A 17,562-nucleotide genomic window follows, 5' to 3' on the forward strand; every position below is an offset into this window, starting at 1 on the left:
GATCTCCCCTATTCACAGGTAAGTGCCTTGTGTGATCATGTGCACCTGTGCCTTGCCACTTGCTCTTTTTTCTGCCTCCTCTGAGCCCATGTCCTCCAGTATCCTCTTCTGGGCACTGTTCCTGATGGCTCGCTGTGCTGAAGAGCACCATGAAGTGTTGCCCTAGGTTATGGCATGGACATGACCCAATACATTATGCCTTGAATGTTCCACTTGAATTTAGTAGTCATCATTCACAGATCAACTGTGTATTGGTGACTTAACCTGTGGATACATCTGTTTTTTATTTTCATGCCTCTGTCTCATTCAGGCACCAAGTCCTGTTTATGCTTCCTTCTTAGTGTCTCACACATCTGTCTTTTCCATTCATTTCACTGTTTCTATTCTTGTCTGGGAGCACTCCACATATGGGTTAATGTAACCATCTCCAAATTGTGTTTCCTGTTCCCAAGCTCCGAATACTTTAATCTATCCTGCATGCAGCCTTAGCTTTATCTTCCTAAAACAAAAATTAATTTTCACTCTTCTTCCCCATGTTAAAAAAAAAAAAGGAAATCCTGAAATGCTCTTCATAGTCTAAAGATCACCTTCCTTAGACTGACATTCAAGGACTCTAAAGAATTTTCACAACATCTCCTTGACCATTAGGCTTCAGAAATGTAAATTCTTGTTTCCAAATGTTCATAACTTTTACAATTTTATGTTTGAAGCCACTCCAATTTATTCTTGCAAATCTAAAATAATGTGATGCTTTTTGCTGAAAAGGAAAACTATTGCTCTGTGCACATCTGAGTACCTATTACTCAGTAAAGAATTTCCTTTCCAAATTGCCAGTTTCTACAGTTTGCTTGATTTTCACCCAAAAATTCCAGCACAACTGGGCACTTATGAGGGCCCTGTTGAGTAATATCATCTCAAAGAGCAGAAATACATTTACATAATTCACATTTACAAAAGATGCCAGTTATGCACATCTTCATTAAGCAGGAGAATGCTCTGGTGTGACCACTTACATCTAAATGGCCTGGGAATTGTCCTTCTCAGCATTCATCAGCCATCCCCTCATTTTATTCTATTAGGAGGGAAGGAAGAGCAATGCAGACTGATCAATGTGCCAGTGAGTTTTATGGCTGTATTTTAGAATGACCTATATTAAAGGAGTTAGGCAAACGTAAGAGAAATTTACTACTCTCAGGATAATGGCTCTCTGTAGCGGAAGGGTGTCCCAAACATGGCATATTCTTGCTTTATTTACACCCCAATGCTTGACTGATCATCTTTCTCATATTTTGCCTTACTTTTGAAAGCACGGATTCCCTTGCCTTATTGATCTCTTTATATCCTTATCATTTTTCCCCTGAGCTATTTGGCATGATGACAGTGGTGCATCGCCAAGGCTGATTTAACATCATCTCCCAAGTATGCAGCACTGAACTCAGAGCCGAATATTTTAAAGCTGAAACATGTAACACATCTGTCAGGCAATGGTACAAATACAGTCACTTGTCAGAACTAATGAATGAGGTAATCCAGAGTATGGATAAATAGCAAGAAGATGGAAGATGCTAGAAACAATGTTTCTCCAAAAAGCATTTCTGAGTAATTAAATTATCTGAGGAAGAATGATGTTTCTTTGTTTTTAGCTCTAACTCATTTTTTTCTCCCACAAAAAGACCTTGGTGTTAATACCTAGAGAACCGAAAGTGCAGCGAGAAGCAGATTCAGCTAGTCACCCGTCAATGGAAAGAGTGGGTGGTCCTTTGACTGTGGTCTGTCTCTCACAGGAAGGGTATATTTTTCTCTGATATCTTATAAAAACTTGCTTAACCAGGTAGTTCTTCTTTACTTGATTACAGTTCAATCTTTGTTTATTTTTGCAAAAACCTCATTATTGGATGTGACCAGTCACAGCATAAGCCCAGACAGTGCAGAGACAGTTCAATGAGAGGAAAGGACACAGGTTGCCAGCCCTGTGAGCAATGCTCTACAAAGAGAAAAGAATATCCCAAAGTTGTTTCTTTACACAGAGTGTAAACAAGTACATTTCCAAAGGGAGAAAGGCGTAGAAGTACAGATGTGTCAAGGTGTGCGTAATTACAGAAGAGAAGACACAGCAAAAGCCTAGAAAGAGAAAAATTAGGTTAAGGGAAGGAAAGAAGAGCCCTGTCCCTGCCACAGACACTGATTCTTGTATTGGGAAGGAAATGCCTGACTTTATACAGGATCTCCTCGGTTATTTATAACTTGGGATGCAGCATTCTAAGCAGTGATTAAGTTCTGTGAATGGTCCTTACACACTCATTTCCCTTCATCTGGAAGTCAAGATGAAAATCTAACACTGAGGATCCAAGATATAGATAGTCCTACCAAGTAGGATTGGAAGTCCTACCAAGTACCATCTCAATAAAAATTATCACTAATGCCACTGAGCTCTACTTTTATCTAGAATCCCATTGTACTGCTATTCCTACTTTCACTACCTGTGATATCTCAAGTGACATTAGTCTGACTACACACAACTAAGACTCTACTTATGAATGTTTGAGTTTGTAAGTCTTTATTAAGATATGAATACAGGGGTGGCCCCTGGGTGGCTCAGCAGGTTAAGCCTCCGCCTTCAGCTCAGGTCATGATCTCAGGGTCCTGGGATCCTGCCCCACATGGGGCTCTGCACTCAGCAGGGAGTCTGCTTCTCCCTCTGCTCCTCCTCCTGCTTGTGCTCTCTCTCTCTCTCTCTCTCAAGTAAATAAAATCTTTTAAAAAATAGATAAGAATACTCTTCATAGTCTGCTACTCTTTTCAAGACTACTGGATTTCTCCTGATTTTTCAGCTACAGCTTGTTCTCCAACAAGAGGAGAGAAATTTTGTCAATGTTGCAACAGGACCGCTGGTCTGTTGCAACATTGACCACTAAACTAATAGTGGTATTTGAGAATGTTCTGATAAAGGCATTTGGCAAAAGAGGACTCTACTACATCCTGATGCATGCTGTTGCACTATATGGTATGCCCTCCTCCTGGTTCCCCGGTAGCAAAACCTATTTATTCTGACTCAAATTTCACCTCCTCTGAGAAACCTTTATCACAGGCAGATTTATCTCCTCCTTGTTCAAGGCTCTAGGGGACATTTTCCTCACGCCTCTGCTGATGATAAATATTTTGTGCAATATTTCATCCTTCAGTAACTATTTCCACTCCTGGCATGCTGGAGAGCTGAGGACAGGGTGCAAAGAGGCACCCCTCTGAACCTCAGAACTTACATATATACTTAGGGTAAATCTGTCAGTTGGTACTTAATCATTTGCGAGATGTTGAGTTTTGCCATAAACATCTTGTCGACAATGATTGTTCTTGGGAGATCCAGGGATAATCCAGAAATCTAACCTCTAATTATATTCTTAGTTTTATTAGGTAAATGCATGTTGCATGATGTGGTTGTGAAAACAGGGCAACTGGAGGAGAGGTTATACCTGCCTTTCTACTCATGGGATCCTGTAGTAAGAACAGAGAAAGGGAGCTATGGTAAATACATCTCCTTTCTTCTTCTGTAGCTCTCTGCCAAATACCTGCTAGCCTGCTGCTTGTGGACACAACCATAGCAGCTGGGCTACCCCAAAATAAGTAAGCAGAATGGCTTATGGAAATCTATTTGCTAATCACTTGTTTAGGGATATACATTCAATTTTTTCAAACATAGGAGAATCATAGATGTCTATCAAAACTAAGGCCAAGTGAATTTCATATTTTATGTCCCCAATATATGCATAAAGTGAATTTTGCCTGTTACAGAAATACAGAAGTAAGAGTGATTAGAAGATTTTTGCAAATGCATGCAAATGAAGTTCTCTTCTCTTGTAAACTAAATTTATATATATTTGAATTAAAGTTTTAGTGGCCTATCAACTTTGAGACTTAAATTTTTTTAATCTTGATGTTGATAAGGATACTGAATGATTGTTAAAATGGAGTTTTCCAACTACTCTGGCACATAATTTATTTCTTAGTATCGCTTTCTTTGATGGATATGGAGCATGCAGATGTACTTCTTTTCATTTCAGATCAGATCTGTGTGTGCGTTTGAAACAATAAAAATTCCAATCAATTCAGTTGCTATTTGCAAATGGTGGTGGAAAAGATCCATTCTTTGCTGGAGAAGAAATGTATCTGTAGCAAATAGCCACCAACTTCAGTAGAGAAAATTATTTGCACACTGAACAGGGAAACTGCCAAAGCGAAGAACAGAGCATCTGCTGTGGACAAGGGTATAATTATCTTGCTCATCCAAACACCGTTGGGCATAAAAGTTTTACTCTCTCTCTCTGGCAAGATGCTCTGCTCAGACTTTTAACGAAACACTATTAGCAAATAACAATCAGTTTTGAAGTCCTGTCAATAACAACAGTATGTCTTCTGGACCTTTTCCTGAAAATGGAAAACAGGTTCTAATCTGATAAAATGATGAACCATTTATATGCCAAAATGATCAAAAGCATCAGTCTTGTCTTATTGTAAACCTTTCACATACCTGCGTACATTTATTGCCACTGACTTGAGAATTCTTCCAAAGAAGAAATGCTCTACCCTTCTGGTTCAAGATTGTAATTTACGTATATTTCTATGAACTACTTTTTGATCCTTAGTGTTTTCTTTCTACGTATGCTGGGGTAATCATTCCTTTCATGCTCCCTTACCTTCATTTAGAAAGAACTATGAGAGCATCTTTCTGGTAGACCAGATGGATGAAAGAAGTCTGTTTTTAATGAACAGATATCATTATCAAAGAACAGCTGCTCTTCAGATGCTGTTGTTGCCACTTCCAACTGTCCCCTGGGGATTTCACCCTGCGACAGGCAAGACACTTGAATCTACTCCTACAACCATCAAAGAATGGACTTCCATTTTCAACTGCTTACATGCACTTGTTGTGTTGTCTTCTTTTAAAAAGAAAGGGGAGGGGATAGGAATCAAGAAGCTATTTCCAATAAATGCCCTTAATAGGCAGGCCTGCTAAAACAACACCATGCCACTGTCTTTTCCAAAACCTTCCAGCAGCTATCTGCAACAGCTGACAAGCTCCGGCTAATTTGAAATCATGTGTTCTCTCCTGAGAAGACCAGACCACACACGCAGTATGGAAAAACACCCAGTGAATACCACAATTTCCCAAATGGTGGACTCGTCATGTTCTTTTTTCTCTGCCTAAAAAATAAAGTATCCTTTTATTGAGAATAAAAGTTTTACCATCTATTTGAGTTTTAGTCTCAACATTTTATTCTTTTGGAGTCGAGGGGAATAGAGATCAAATATTAAAGTCAAGAGAAGAAGCAGAACTGACAACTTCCTCCAAGGTTGGTGGTACCAGACACTGGCACAAATTCATCCATCTGGGTGTCTCAAGGACATATTCCCACATGAGACTCCAAGAGGGAAAGTGTCACAGAACTGACAGATGGGCCTTCCCTTGCCTAGATCAGCCTAATGGAGCTTTGAGGTAATTTGCATACTAGCTATCAGTGACACAGGTGTGTGTCAAGGACTTAAGAGAGGCCAAGAGAAACCTTATAGAGGATACAGCTTCATGACCAATCCATGCTTCCATTTGTTTGTTCATGCTGATAGGTGATATTTGTCAGGAAGCCTGCAGTTTAATGGCAGCACTGTTTTGTTATTTGCCTTCTGAATTATAATCTGCAGCAGTTCAGTGTAGGTTCAAGCTAGAACAATTTTCATCCCAATAATAGATTAATACTAAAGTCTTGTTCTTCCTGTTGGTGAATCACACCCAAAATAGCTCTCACATGCATTCAATTTGTACTACATATGCATTAAAAATATTGGCTTGTTTCTGGTCTTATGGCTAATGTTTTAAGTATTGAAATGTTGAGAGCTGGCTGGCTCTACCACGATCTTATTGTCTGAAATAAGGAAACAGGGGCTACCAAAGTCAATGAAACATTCCTGTTGCTCATAATATTCTGGAAAGTCTCACCTGTCCCCTAATCCTACAACCCACCTATGGCTGTGCACTGAATACTGAAGCTAATTAATTAGTTGAAGTAGCATTACATTATGTGCAAATATACCATGTTCTTGCAACCTGCTCTTTTAACCTTAACCACATAAATTATCTGCCACTTTTGGAGGCAGGCACATTGGTAGCTTCAAATGAACCAGTTTCTATAATCTATGCTCTATGGCAGTGTCTTCCCACATTGGCCCAAAGATGTGCTTTGACTGACAGATAAGGAACAAGATGTTCATGAGCACTTGCACATGGGGGCTTATTCTCTTGAGGTAGTCCTTTTTGGAAACCAGCCATCATGCTGTAAGGAAATAATCCCAACAGCATAATATCTGGAAGTTGATTTCTCCAGAGAAGCTTTAGGACAACCATTTGTACCCAATGTGAGTAAGATTGTGCTAAGGGTTAGGGCTGAAACATGTGCTACTTTGGTCACAGAAATATCCTGCAGGACAGAGAAGCTACATGGAGAGACTCGAGCAGGTGAGACCCCAGAGAGAGAAAGAGGCCATGAGGAGAACTGACCTGCCCCCGCAGAGCTCTCGGGTAAGTGGAACTGGACGAGTGACCCTAGCCAGTACCACGAGGAGCAGAAGGTCTGCGAAGTCAATACAGAGAACCGTGACATTATTCAATAAGCCAATAGTTTAATAAATAAACAATCATGATTATTTTAGCCATTATGTTACTTACTGTTACTTGTTACGTAGGAATAGATAAGTGAAATAGTCATTGTAAAAAATCCAACTATTTCGAGCACCTGGGTGGCTCAGTCAATTAAGTGTCTGACTCTCGATTTCGGCTCAGGTCATGATTTCAGGGTTGTGAAATTAAGCCTGTGTCCAGCTCTGTGCTGGGAGTGGAGCCTACTTGAGAGTCTCTCTCCCTCTCTCTCTGCTTCTCCTCCACCTCCGAATGCTCTCTGTCTCTCTTTCTAAAACTAACTAACTAAATAAATAAATGCAACCGTTTTTTGAGATACTGATGGACAGCTAACTCATTTGCTATGTGACATTTAATCTGCCAAAGGCTGTTTTCTCATTTATACTATGAGCAAGTTGAACCAGATGACCTGGAGGTTCCTTCCAATTCTGAGACTCTATTTCATTCTGCACTGGGATTAGAATAAAGGTTGGTAGTGACCTGACTGCAACAATAAACTAATTATGTGACATGAGGACCTTAAAAGAAAGGGATTTTAGTTGGCAGCCATGGACTAATATAAACCTACTAGATTAAAAAAACAAACAAATACTTTCTTTGTAGAGAAGGCTTCTAGCTCAGCCTCCTCATAGCTGAGCATTTTGATGGAGACTTTTCAATTCTGTAATGTGTATATCCCAAAGAAGAATAAGAAAAAACCCACAATTATTTAGTATAATGATTACACAATATAATGAGAAGGGTACTTTTTGAAAGAGATAGGATCTGCTGGTATAACTTCATTCCATGATTCAGAAAGAAAAGAAATAAAAATACAATGTATTATGATGACATCAGAGAGCCAGACATCGGTACCTATTTATGCACATAAGACAGTTAAGGTTACTGGATAATTTAAATACCATTACCAAATGTTGGTTCTGTAAATGAAATACCAAGAATAAGGTTATGCTTGCTTCTTAAGGCTGAGAGTTTTTTTTTAATTCCCTAAACCATCACTTTTATAGTACTTACAGTATGGCACATACTGTTCCAAACATTTTACAGATGAGAAAACAGAGGTAGAGAGAGATTAAATGCATAACTGGTGTGTAGCAGAGCTGGTGTTAAAGTATGAGCAAGCTGGCTCCAGACTCTATTCTTAATCATAAACACACCATTTTGAACTGATAAGGGAAATAAACCCAGGTTCTTCTTGTTATTTGAACCAAATTCTGACCAGGTGAACTAATTACTATGATAGTTATATTTATTTTTTCAAACGACTTTTATTTATTTATGTGACAGAGAGAGAGAGATCACAAGTAGACAGAGAGGCAGGCAGAGACAGAGAGAGATGCAGGCTCGCTACTGAGCAAGGAGCCCAACAACGCGGGACTCGATCATCAAGACCCTGAGATCATGACCTGAGCCGAAGGCAGAGACTTAACCCACTGAGCCACCCAGGAGCCCTGTTAGTTGCATTTTAAAAAGCTAATGAGCATCTGAGTGGCTCAGTCAGTTAAAGCATCCAACTCTCAGTTTTGGCTTGGGTCATGATCGCGGGGTTGTAGGATCCCGCACTCAGCATGGAGTCTGCCTATCTCTCTCCCTCTGCTCTGCATGCCACCCATCATTCTCTCTCACTCTCAAATAAATAAATAAATATAATATTAAAAAAATGAGTAGAAAAATTGTATCAGAAACTCTGTAAGGACAGGAAGGTTATCACTGAGAAAAAACTCAAAGACCAACTTGAGTCAAAATAAATCGTAATTGCAGTACTCACTAGACAGAAATATTTCATTTACTCAGCTTTCAAAAAGTCACCTCAAAGGACTGCTTTACTATAAGTCCTGCAATGTCTCTTCTTTCCATTAATAATGCAAATTATCCTATTATCACCCAAGTCAGTATATTTACACACACACACATACACACACATAATCCCAACAACCTAACTTCATGATGTTGATTTTTCCAAACTGGCTTTGGGGGACACTAATCCATATTCAGTGTAAGGAAGGCTATGCTTAGAGTTGCGACTGACATGAGTCATTTCAACCACAGAAGATAGTGAGATGCTCAAATCTAACTCAAGTGTTTTAGGGTGAAGAGGGAGAAGCTGTAGGAATGTTTACATGCCTGGCTAAGTGGTTGGACCCCATAGCATGTGCTTAAGATTCTTTGACTCTCCATTACTTAATCATATTCAGATGAGTACATTGTATCCACCTACATTAGATTCTTCGACTCCGCGTATTTCAATCAAATTACAATAAGTATATTGTAGCTGTCTGTCTTATATGTCCATGCCTATTTTAATCAAATGTGGATGAGTATATTGATGAGCAAAATTGCCTTTATCGTTCAACCACAGAATACAGTGACAAAGATCCTGGAAACTGCTGAGGTTTGCATACATGCTTCCTCAAGGTCACGTATGGAACTTGGGCAGAAATTATTTAACCTCTCTGAACCTCAGTTTCTAAGCCTGAAAACTGAAAGTAACTGCTGTTCAAACCTTCCTAGGGCGGTGGCGTTGACTGAGTGAATTGAGTGAATGCAAACCGCTTAAAAACGTTCCTAGCTCAAGCAAGCAGACAGTAATCACCAGTCATTGTTGGCATTTGTATTTTACTTGTTTATAAATTTATTATTGAACTGCATTAAAATCTGCATTAGTTCTACAAAGTGTACCAGACAGCTTCTGCATGTGAGAGCTTCAAGACCCTGTCCAGAAGATCAGCACGTGTTTGTGTTTCATCAGTATGATTTTTTAATGGTGATCAAACTCAGAACATTAAGTCCTTTCTTCCTTGGCAATAGAAACCTGGCTACAGATAAAAGACTATAATAAGGACAGCAAATCTGATTTTTATATTAAAATATCCTGCCGTTTTAGCTATAGCTCCCCTACTTAAATGAAAAGAAGTGCAGTTTCAAAGGACTAGAATTGCATTTTGCTATTTCTAACTGAAGTATACAGTCAACAAAAAGTTATAATGTTATTGACTAAAAATTATTAAACACTGAAAGTGTGAGTGGGTGGTTGTGTGTACACACAGATAAGGATTTTCTCAATGCAGGGAAGGATCCAGTTAAGTGCGAAAAACAATAGTTTCTAATGCCAAGCCCAGTTTTGGCTCATGATATGTGTACTATAAATATTTGCCGAAATATTGAATGACAAAGCAAAGGGGTAGAATTTAACAAATCATGTGTACAGAATGTTTGGCTTGACTACTCTGGGGGAATTGTGATATGACTTAATGAGCCAGACCACCTTTCATTAGGGCACAGAAAGGGGCTTGGATTGTCATTTAAGGAATCTAGGTGTTTGAAAAGAATACATTGCGCTGTGTCAGTTGTAAAGACTGCAATCACAGCTTTTAGTGCAGATTTCATTTTTAATAATCTCCTTAAAAATCACTAAAAATATCACCGCATCATGTAATTTGTTTCTTTCACACTGATGGCACTCCTACTGTTTTAAACTAATTGCTTTTTTACATTATCTGAAGGTCAGGCTCAACAGAATGAATCTGAAGATAGCATAACCGTGAGCCACAACTATTTAACACACCAAAAGCAGATCACAATGCTGAATGAATGTCTCCTTCAGAAAGGCACCAAAGATACCTGCTTTAATCTGCCTCCAGGCAAACATCAGAATGACTGACAGTGTAACTTGAAGGTTTGTTAAACATAGTCTGGGTGTTTATTTGCATCTCTCTGGAAGGTAGTCTAGAAATTATTTTTTATTTTTTTCTTAACAACTAGGATATACAACGGGGGGAAAATCTGTGTGTGTTCAGTTGGAGTTTTTGTGGTGATAGTCAAGGACTGTTTTAATCTAACTAATACAACTCTTTCAAGATGGCCGGTAAGTTCAAAAGCTCGTTGGGCAACGTCTTCACCTTTTCCCAACAGGGGCAAGTCAGAAAGTCAAAACAACAGTCTATCACCCAAATAAATCCTTCGACCACACCAGGTACACCTTGAATAATTGCAAATACAGCCAAAATGGCTGAATTTTCCCCACTATTTTAGGTGACAAATGAAACAAACACTTGAAAAAAAGCCATACAGCTTACAGGTTGAATTAAGTAAGATGTGCTTCAGCAAGTCTGTGTGTGTGTGTGTGTGTGTGTGTGTGTGTGTGTTACTCATTCCTCAAATTAATACAACCTCCCTCTGTTCCCACTTTACCCAAGAAACACTATGACATGTGTGGCAAAAGGTACTTACAATATGTCATAAAACAATGATGCTTACTATGAAAATAATGTATCCTGCCTGATTTGCCATAAAATTAATTTTAAAAAGTAGACAAGAATATTTATGGATTTAGAAGTGTAAGTTGGAAAAAATTTTCTTTTCTTAAAGTCACTTAAGAATGAGGAATTCTTAAAAGCATGACTTGGCAAATAAATTTTCTGTGATTTTTTTTTTTTTTTTTTTTTAACATAGACACAGGACCATGCACGAAGTCTGGAAGTTAACATCCAAGGGCATAAACAATGCTTTGCCTATCTGCAGTATCAGTCTTCTCACAGAAAGTTTTGACAATCTTTAATTCTTAGAAATAGCATGGAGGCTTCCAAATAACTTATTCATGAGGAATGCTGAATTTCCCATAAGATCTAACTTCCTTTTGAGAATAGCTTTCTAAAATCCATGAAAACTTACATTTTGGGCCTAGAATTTAAAACACATTCTCAGAACATAAACCACAGGCACAAAATGACTAAGCACAATCATTTACCCATGGTTATTGGGACCTGTGACTCTAGATAAATGTTTCTTCCATTTTTACTTTTATTATCACCCATTAACATTCAGAGAGGGTAAAGGAACCGTCTAGCATTATAATCACCCCACAGTCAAACACCTATCCAAGACCCAATATTTATCAACTTGTACAGCTACATTTTTGTTGCCATCTTTTGGGCATGTATTTTTTTTTCACTACAGGTACTGGGACAGAAAAGGAAGCTAATGTATCCATTTTGCAGGTACTTTGTCATCTTCAGAACAGATCTCTTTGTAACTCAATACACATACTCTTGTTAGTGAAGCAAATTGCAGATTTATCACTCAGGGTTGCCCTGACAACTCCTCATCACTATACCACCCAGAGCACTTGGGACTCCCAGGGGCACAGGGGTGGAGGGATCATTAGAGAGTCCAGATGATGTCCTGCCTCACAGTAGCTATTTTAAAAATGTCGCTACTCTGAAAATGGTGCTGTAATTAAACAACAGCTCTGCAAAAATATAGCCTGTAAACCCTAAGCTAAAATATGCTCTTCACTCATTTATATTAGTGTGGCTTAGTGGAGACCATTTTATTTTATGTTATTATATTTAAGATTGATTGATAAGTTAATTGATTTTTTAGAAAGGGAGTGTGTGCAAAAGGTAGAAAGGGCAGAGAGAGAGAGAGAATCCTCAAGCAGACTCCCCACTGAGCACGGAGCCTGATGCAGGACTCCATACCAGAATCCCCACATCATGACCTGAGCTGAAACCAGAAGCAGGACGCCCAACAGACTGAACTATTCAGGATCCCCTAATGGTGTCCATTTTTGATGGTAGACTGTTCATATGACAACTGTCTCATCACTAGTAAAAAGAAAATACCACCAAAGTAAGATAGAAACACAGAATCTCAGCAAATATCTATTATGTTCCCACTTTATTTTATTTTATAAATGGGGAAAAGAATATCTGAGAGGTAAATAAATAAACAAATAAACAGCAAAGCACTCTAAACCAGTGCTACTCCAAGTACTGTCTGTGCCCTCATGTCAGCGCAATGAGTCTGCAACAAGGTCAATCGTAGAAACTGGGAATAAGAATTTAAACACATTCAGGCCAGTCTGACATTGTCCAGCGTCTGGTTTTATATGACACAAAAGTTATCTGTCTGCGATGGATTGGAAAGAAACAAAAACTTGATCTTTGTCTTGGATTGGCTGAGAAGCATTGCTGGAAATCAGCCGTCTAACCCCAGGGTACTGGTCTCCCAGCTATACCTTCATGCCCTTCACCATAATCCAATCTATGACACTGTTGCGTAATCCAGTCAGGGAGGATGTTCTATCAGACACAGACTTTTGTTAGTAGCAAAGCGACATAAAATTAATTCAAATTTCTACTACAATGAAGTTTCATAGGGAAGGGAGAAGTCACTGATAATTTTGGAAACTACACAGCACTACTCTGGGACTACACTGTAGACCTTAACATTTTTTGATTATTTATTATTTTCCTAGACAAAAATCGGGGTAGGAATTTGTTTCTCCACTGCTAAAGGTCTCTAATTTCACATCTGGGATCAGATTTTAATACTAATAGAAAAGGGTAAACTAAAAACAATTGTGTTTCCTCCATCTCAATTTTAATTCCTTGTTGCATCTACTTCTCGAGAATTTACACTGACCCTCCCACTGCCTTAAACCAGAGTTTTCAACAACTCCAAAATATCCTTCCAGAAATCCAACTGCTTCTTCAAGTCTGCCATTCCCTGTGAGCCCCACGATGACTTGGGCCTAACGTTGGAGGTGCAGACCTTCCACATCCTGGCTCAGAATGTTGAGCGACCAGGGTGTTGCGAAGATGGGAAAGTTGGCATAGCCAGACGTTTTCCTGCCAAAATATGGAAATATATCCACATACAGCTGTAACACCTAGAACTATAGAAGAGCAGGAAATATGTGCATGTTTCTTTTAATCTCTGACTTCGCAATCTTTTACTCAACTTGAGAGTGGGTCATAGATGAATGACTTGTGACCAACAATTCAACTCCCTCTCCCTTTTATCCTCCTAGCTTAAAACATTAAAGAATCCTCTTACACTTCTCTCCATTGCTCTAGGGCCTTGTACAAATTAAGTGCTCAGTAAATAAACAGCATTTTGCTCTTGTGTGATCTTATGGTGTCTTTTGTCTCCCTGTGTTTGGACCCGCTGAGTTACTCTGTGCCAGTAAACTCTGGTTCATCTCCATGTCCCTCCATCTGAATTCTTTATGGACCCTGCTTGAATATTCTCTGGTGTAAAGTTCTGGGCCACAAACTGAAAACTGCTTACAAAGGTCTGTCCCTCCTCTTGGGGGGCGCGGGGGGAGGATCTAATCCCGCTCCCAAATCAGTTAAGAGGCTATATGTTGGAGTCAGTACAGGGTACATGGGGGGGGTGTCTCTCCAAAATCTGCTGCTCTTTTACCGATTGTGATTCTATACAAGAATACTTGGAAATCAAAGCGGAAAACATTTACAGGATCTCTCTGAGAAGATCGATATTGCTAACTCACTGCCATCACTATTAGAAAACAAAAAACGATAGAGCATATCTCAAAACTACTATGTAATGTTACTCACATTTTTGGTTGTGTTGTAAAAACCCACATCACTGCTTAATGTGTTCATTCAAGGAACATTTATTGAACACAAACTCTCGGCAGGGAATCTAAAAACAAGTAAGACACAATCTCTTGAAATATTCTGCCTGATTTCAAGGATGGGTGATTGAACTGTTTTGTATTTGGCTTAAGACATGTTTCTGTGGAGTCCTCAGTACGACCTTGAATTCTCCCTTAGCTCTTCCAGATAAGCTCTCTTCATCCATTAGGTTCTTCTACATCCCTATCTCTTATGACCCGAGAGCCATAGTGTTTACTTTTTTTTTTTCACATATATATCCTTATATATCAACATATTACTAAGGGCCTTTATTTTTTTAATTTAATTTAATTTAATTTAATTTAATTTAATTTAATGTTTTGTTTTGTTTTGTTGCCATTATGGGTATAAAAGTTAACACTGTGGCATAAAGGAAACAGCGGTGAGAGTACCAATCATTCACGCTTCTCAACAACTAACACAGCAGTGTGGTGTCCGTGTTGTTATCTAAATTACAGGATCAGCAGCTGTGCTCACATTCTTGACGTTTGAAATGTCAACTTGGGCCAACTTGTTCAAAGCCATCTTTCTTTAACTTGAGGCAATATCCCTTCTCCAGTTTTTAAAAAATTAGCCATCGTACCAAGACCACGAGAGAGAAAAGGGGTGTAGCGGCTATGCGAACACTGACATGGATATGTCCTCAGCGCCGAGGTTTTTCGCTGACGGAAGCGTCTCTGTTTAACAAGGTTTAAGGAAAATTAAATCAAAGTTCATTTGATGTCGAAACAGCATTTGAAAGGAAGGCAGACGTCGATTCCTAATCTTCATTCAGAACTTCCCACTGATGTCATTCCACACATCTATACTCCTTTATGACACGTAAGTCATTATCACTATTTAAAAGCCACATGGTCTTGCCATAACTTTTCCTCTTAAAATATGCTCAGGATTTAAACAAGTAGTAGTAAACAAAAGCAATATTCATTCCTATAGCTCTGCACCAGTGAAGGCATCAAATATTTCCTCACAGGTGAAAAGGCATTGTTCTGAAACTCTCCACTCTCCTGACAAATTTTAGACTGAAAATGCAAAGACTATCAACATAAGAGACCCTAGGTAGACTGCATGTTTCTTTCGGAGTGATACACATAACAGCTTATAACTTTATTTTATCGATGATCTGATGAGATCTTATCAAAGTATATTTCTTATCATGTTAAATGATGGAATATAGCATTCTTCATAATTATACTTAATACTGGTTGTTTTTGGCAGCAAGTAATAGCTGTTTCTGGAAACTTCTATTTATTTATATCCAATATGGCCCACTATTTATTTATTTTAATATTTTATTTATTTATTTGATAGAGATCACAAGTAGGCAGAGAGGCAGGCAGAGAAAGAGGAGGAAGCAGGTTCCCTGATGAGCAGAAAGCCTGATGTGGGGCTCGATCCCAGGACCCTGGGATCATGACCTGAGCAGAAGGCAGAGGCTTTAACCCACTGAGCCACCCAGGTGCCCCTATGGCCCACTATTTATAACGGACTTTGTCTTTAGAGGATTTTAGTTGCACAGCAAAACTGAGCAGAAAGTACAGATAATTACCACATACCCCCTGCCCCTGCACACCCATAGTCTCTGTCCTCTATCAGCATCCTGCCCCACAGTGGTACATTTCTTATAATCGATGAACCGAAATTGACATGTCATTGTGTCCTAAAGCCCGAAGTCTACATTGAGTTCACTCTTGGTGTTCTACATTTGGATTTTGACAAATGTATAATGATGTGCATCTACTACTGTAGCATCATACAGAATAGTTTGACTGCCCTAAAGCTCATCTGTATTCCACCCATGTTCCTGTGTTCCATCTGTGTTCATCCCCCCCCAACCCTGCCGCTGGAAACCATGGATCTTTTTACTGTCTTCTTAGTTTTCCTTTTCCAAAAAGTCATAGAATTGGAATCATACAGTATAACTGGCTTTTCAGCTTGGCTTCTTTTACTTGTTAATATGCATTGAAGTATCCTCCATGTGTTGTCACTGCTTGATAACTAATTTCTTCTTAACACTGAATAATAAATATCCCATTGTCAGGATGTATCACAGTTTATTTATTCATTTACCTACCAAAGAACATCTTAATTGCTTCCAAGCTTTGGAAATTATGAATAAAGCTGCTACAAACATTTGTGTATTTCATTTGTTCACTCACTTGTTTGCTCAGCTTTATTTTTTTTAATTAGCCTTCCGTTATGGATCCTGTCATTTTTCTTGGCAGTGCCTTATTGAGATTTCAGTTTCCTTAACTGTAATTCATGAAGTGCTTAAAACACTGGAAACATTTACCTTCCACTGCATTTAAAGAAATAGCAAACTGTTAGAACTAATGAACAAATTCAGTAGAGTTGCAGGATACAAATTAACATACAAAAGCTAGTGCATTTCTATACACTTACAAGGAAATACCTGAAAGAGAAATAAAGAAAACCATTCCATTTACAATCAAATTGAAAACAATAAAACACTTAGGGATGAATTTAACCAAGGACATGAAAGAACTGTGCAATAAATCTAGCCAAGAAAGATCTGTAAATTGAAAACTACAACATTGATGGAAAAATTCAAAGACAAAAAAAATGGAAAGATATCTCATGTTCATGGGTTGGAAGAATTAATATTCTTAAAATGCCCATGCTACCCAAAAAGTTCTGCAGATTCATTACAATCCCTGTTAAAATTGCAAAGATGTGTGTAACATGAATAAAAAAAACTTAACTCAAAACGGGTTAAAGACTTGAATGTAAGACCTAAAACCCTTAAACTCCTAGAATAAAACACAAGGAAAAAGTTCCTGGATACGGGTCTTGGGAACAATGTTTTGGATGTGACACCAGAAGAACAAGCAACAAAAGGAAAAATAAGCAAGTCAACTATATCAAACTAAAATCCTTCAGTATAGAGAAAAGAAAGGAAAAAAGTCAACAAAATGAAGAGAAAACCTAAGGAATGGGAAAAAAATATTTTTAAACCACATGTCAGATAAGAATTAATACCCAAAATATATAAGGACTCATACAATTCAATAGAAAAAATAAATAACCTGATTAAAAATGGGCAAAGAACTTGACAGCACATTTTTTCCAAACAAGACATCCAACTGGCCCTCAAGAACATGGGAAGGTGCTCAACATCACTGGTCATCAAAAGGTTACAAATCGAAACTATAATAAAAAATCAACTCACACATGTTAGAATAATTATTATCAAAAATATAAGAAAATTGGAGCGCCCGGGTGGCTCAGTTGATTAAGCATCTGACTCTTGATTTTGGCTCAGGTCATGATCACAGGGTTACGTGATCAAGCCCCACATCCCTTCAGGCTCTGCTCCCAGTGGGGAGTCTGCTTCTCCCCCTCTTCCTCCACCTCAGCCCTCTGCTTGTGCTCTCTCTCCCTCAAATAAATAAATAAATAAATAAATCTTTT

The 17,562-nt window shown here is 38.5% G+C and overlaps 1 protein-coding gene across 12 annotated transcripts in view; it reads right to left on the reverse strand.

Annotated features, from left to right (window-relative positions):
* The window catches only part of RBMS3 (RNA binding motif single stranded interacting protein 3), a 717,162-nt gene that overhangs the window by 584,577 nt on the left and 115,023 nt on the right, over window positions 1-17,562 (reverse strand). The window lies entirely within an intron of this gene.

Source organism: Mustela lutreola, chromosome 2, assembly GCF_030435805.1.
Source record: "Mustela lutreola isolate mMusLut2 chromosome 2, mMusLut2.pri, whole genome shotgun sequence".
In the NCBI taxonomy this organism is placed as follows: Eukaryota; Metazoa; Chordata; class Mammalia; order Carnivora; family Mustelidae; genus Mustela; species Mustela lutreola.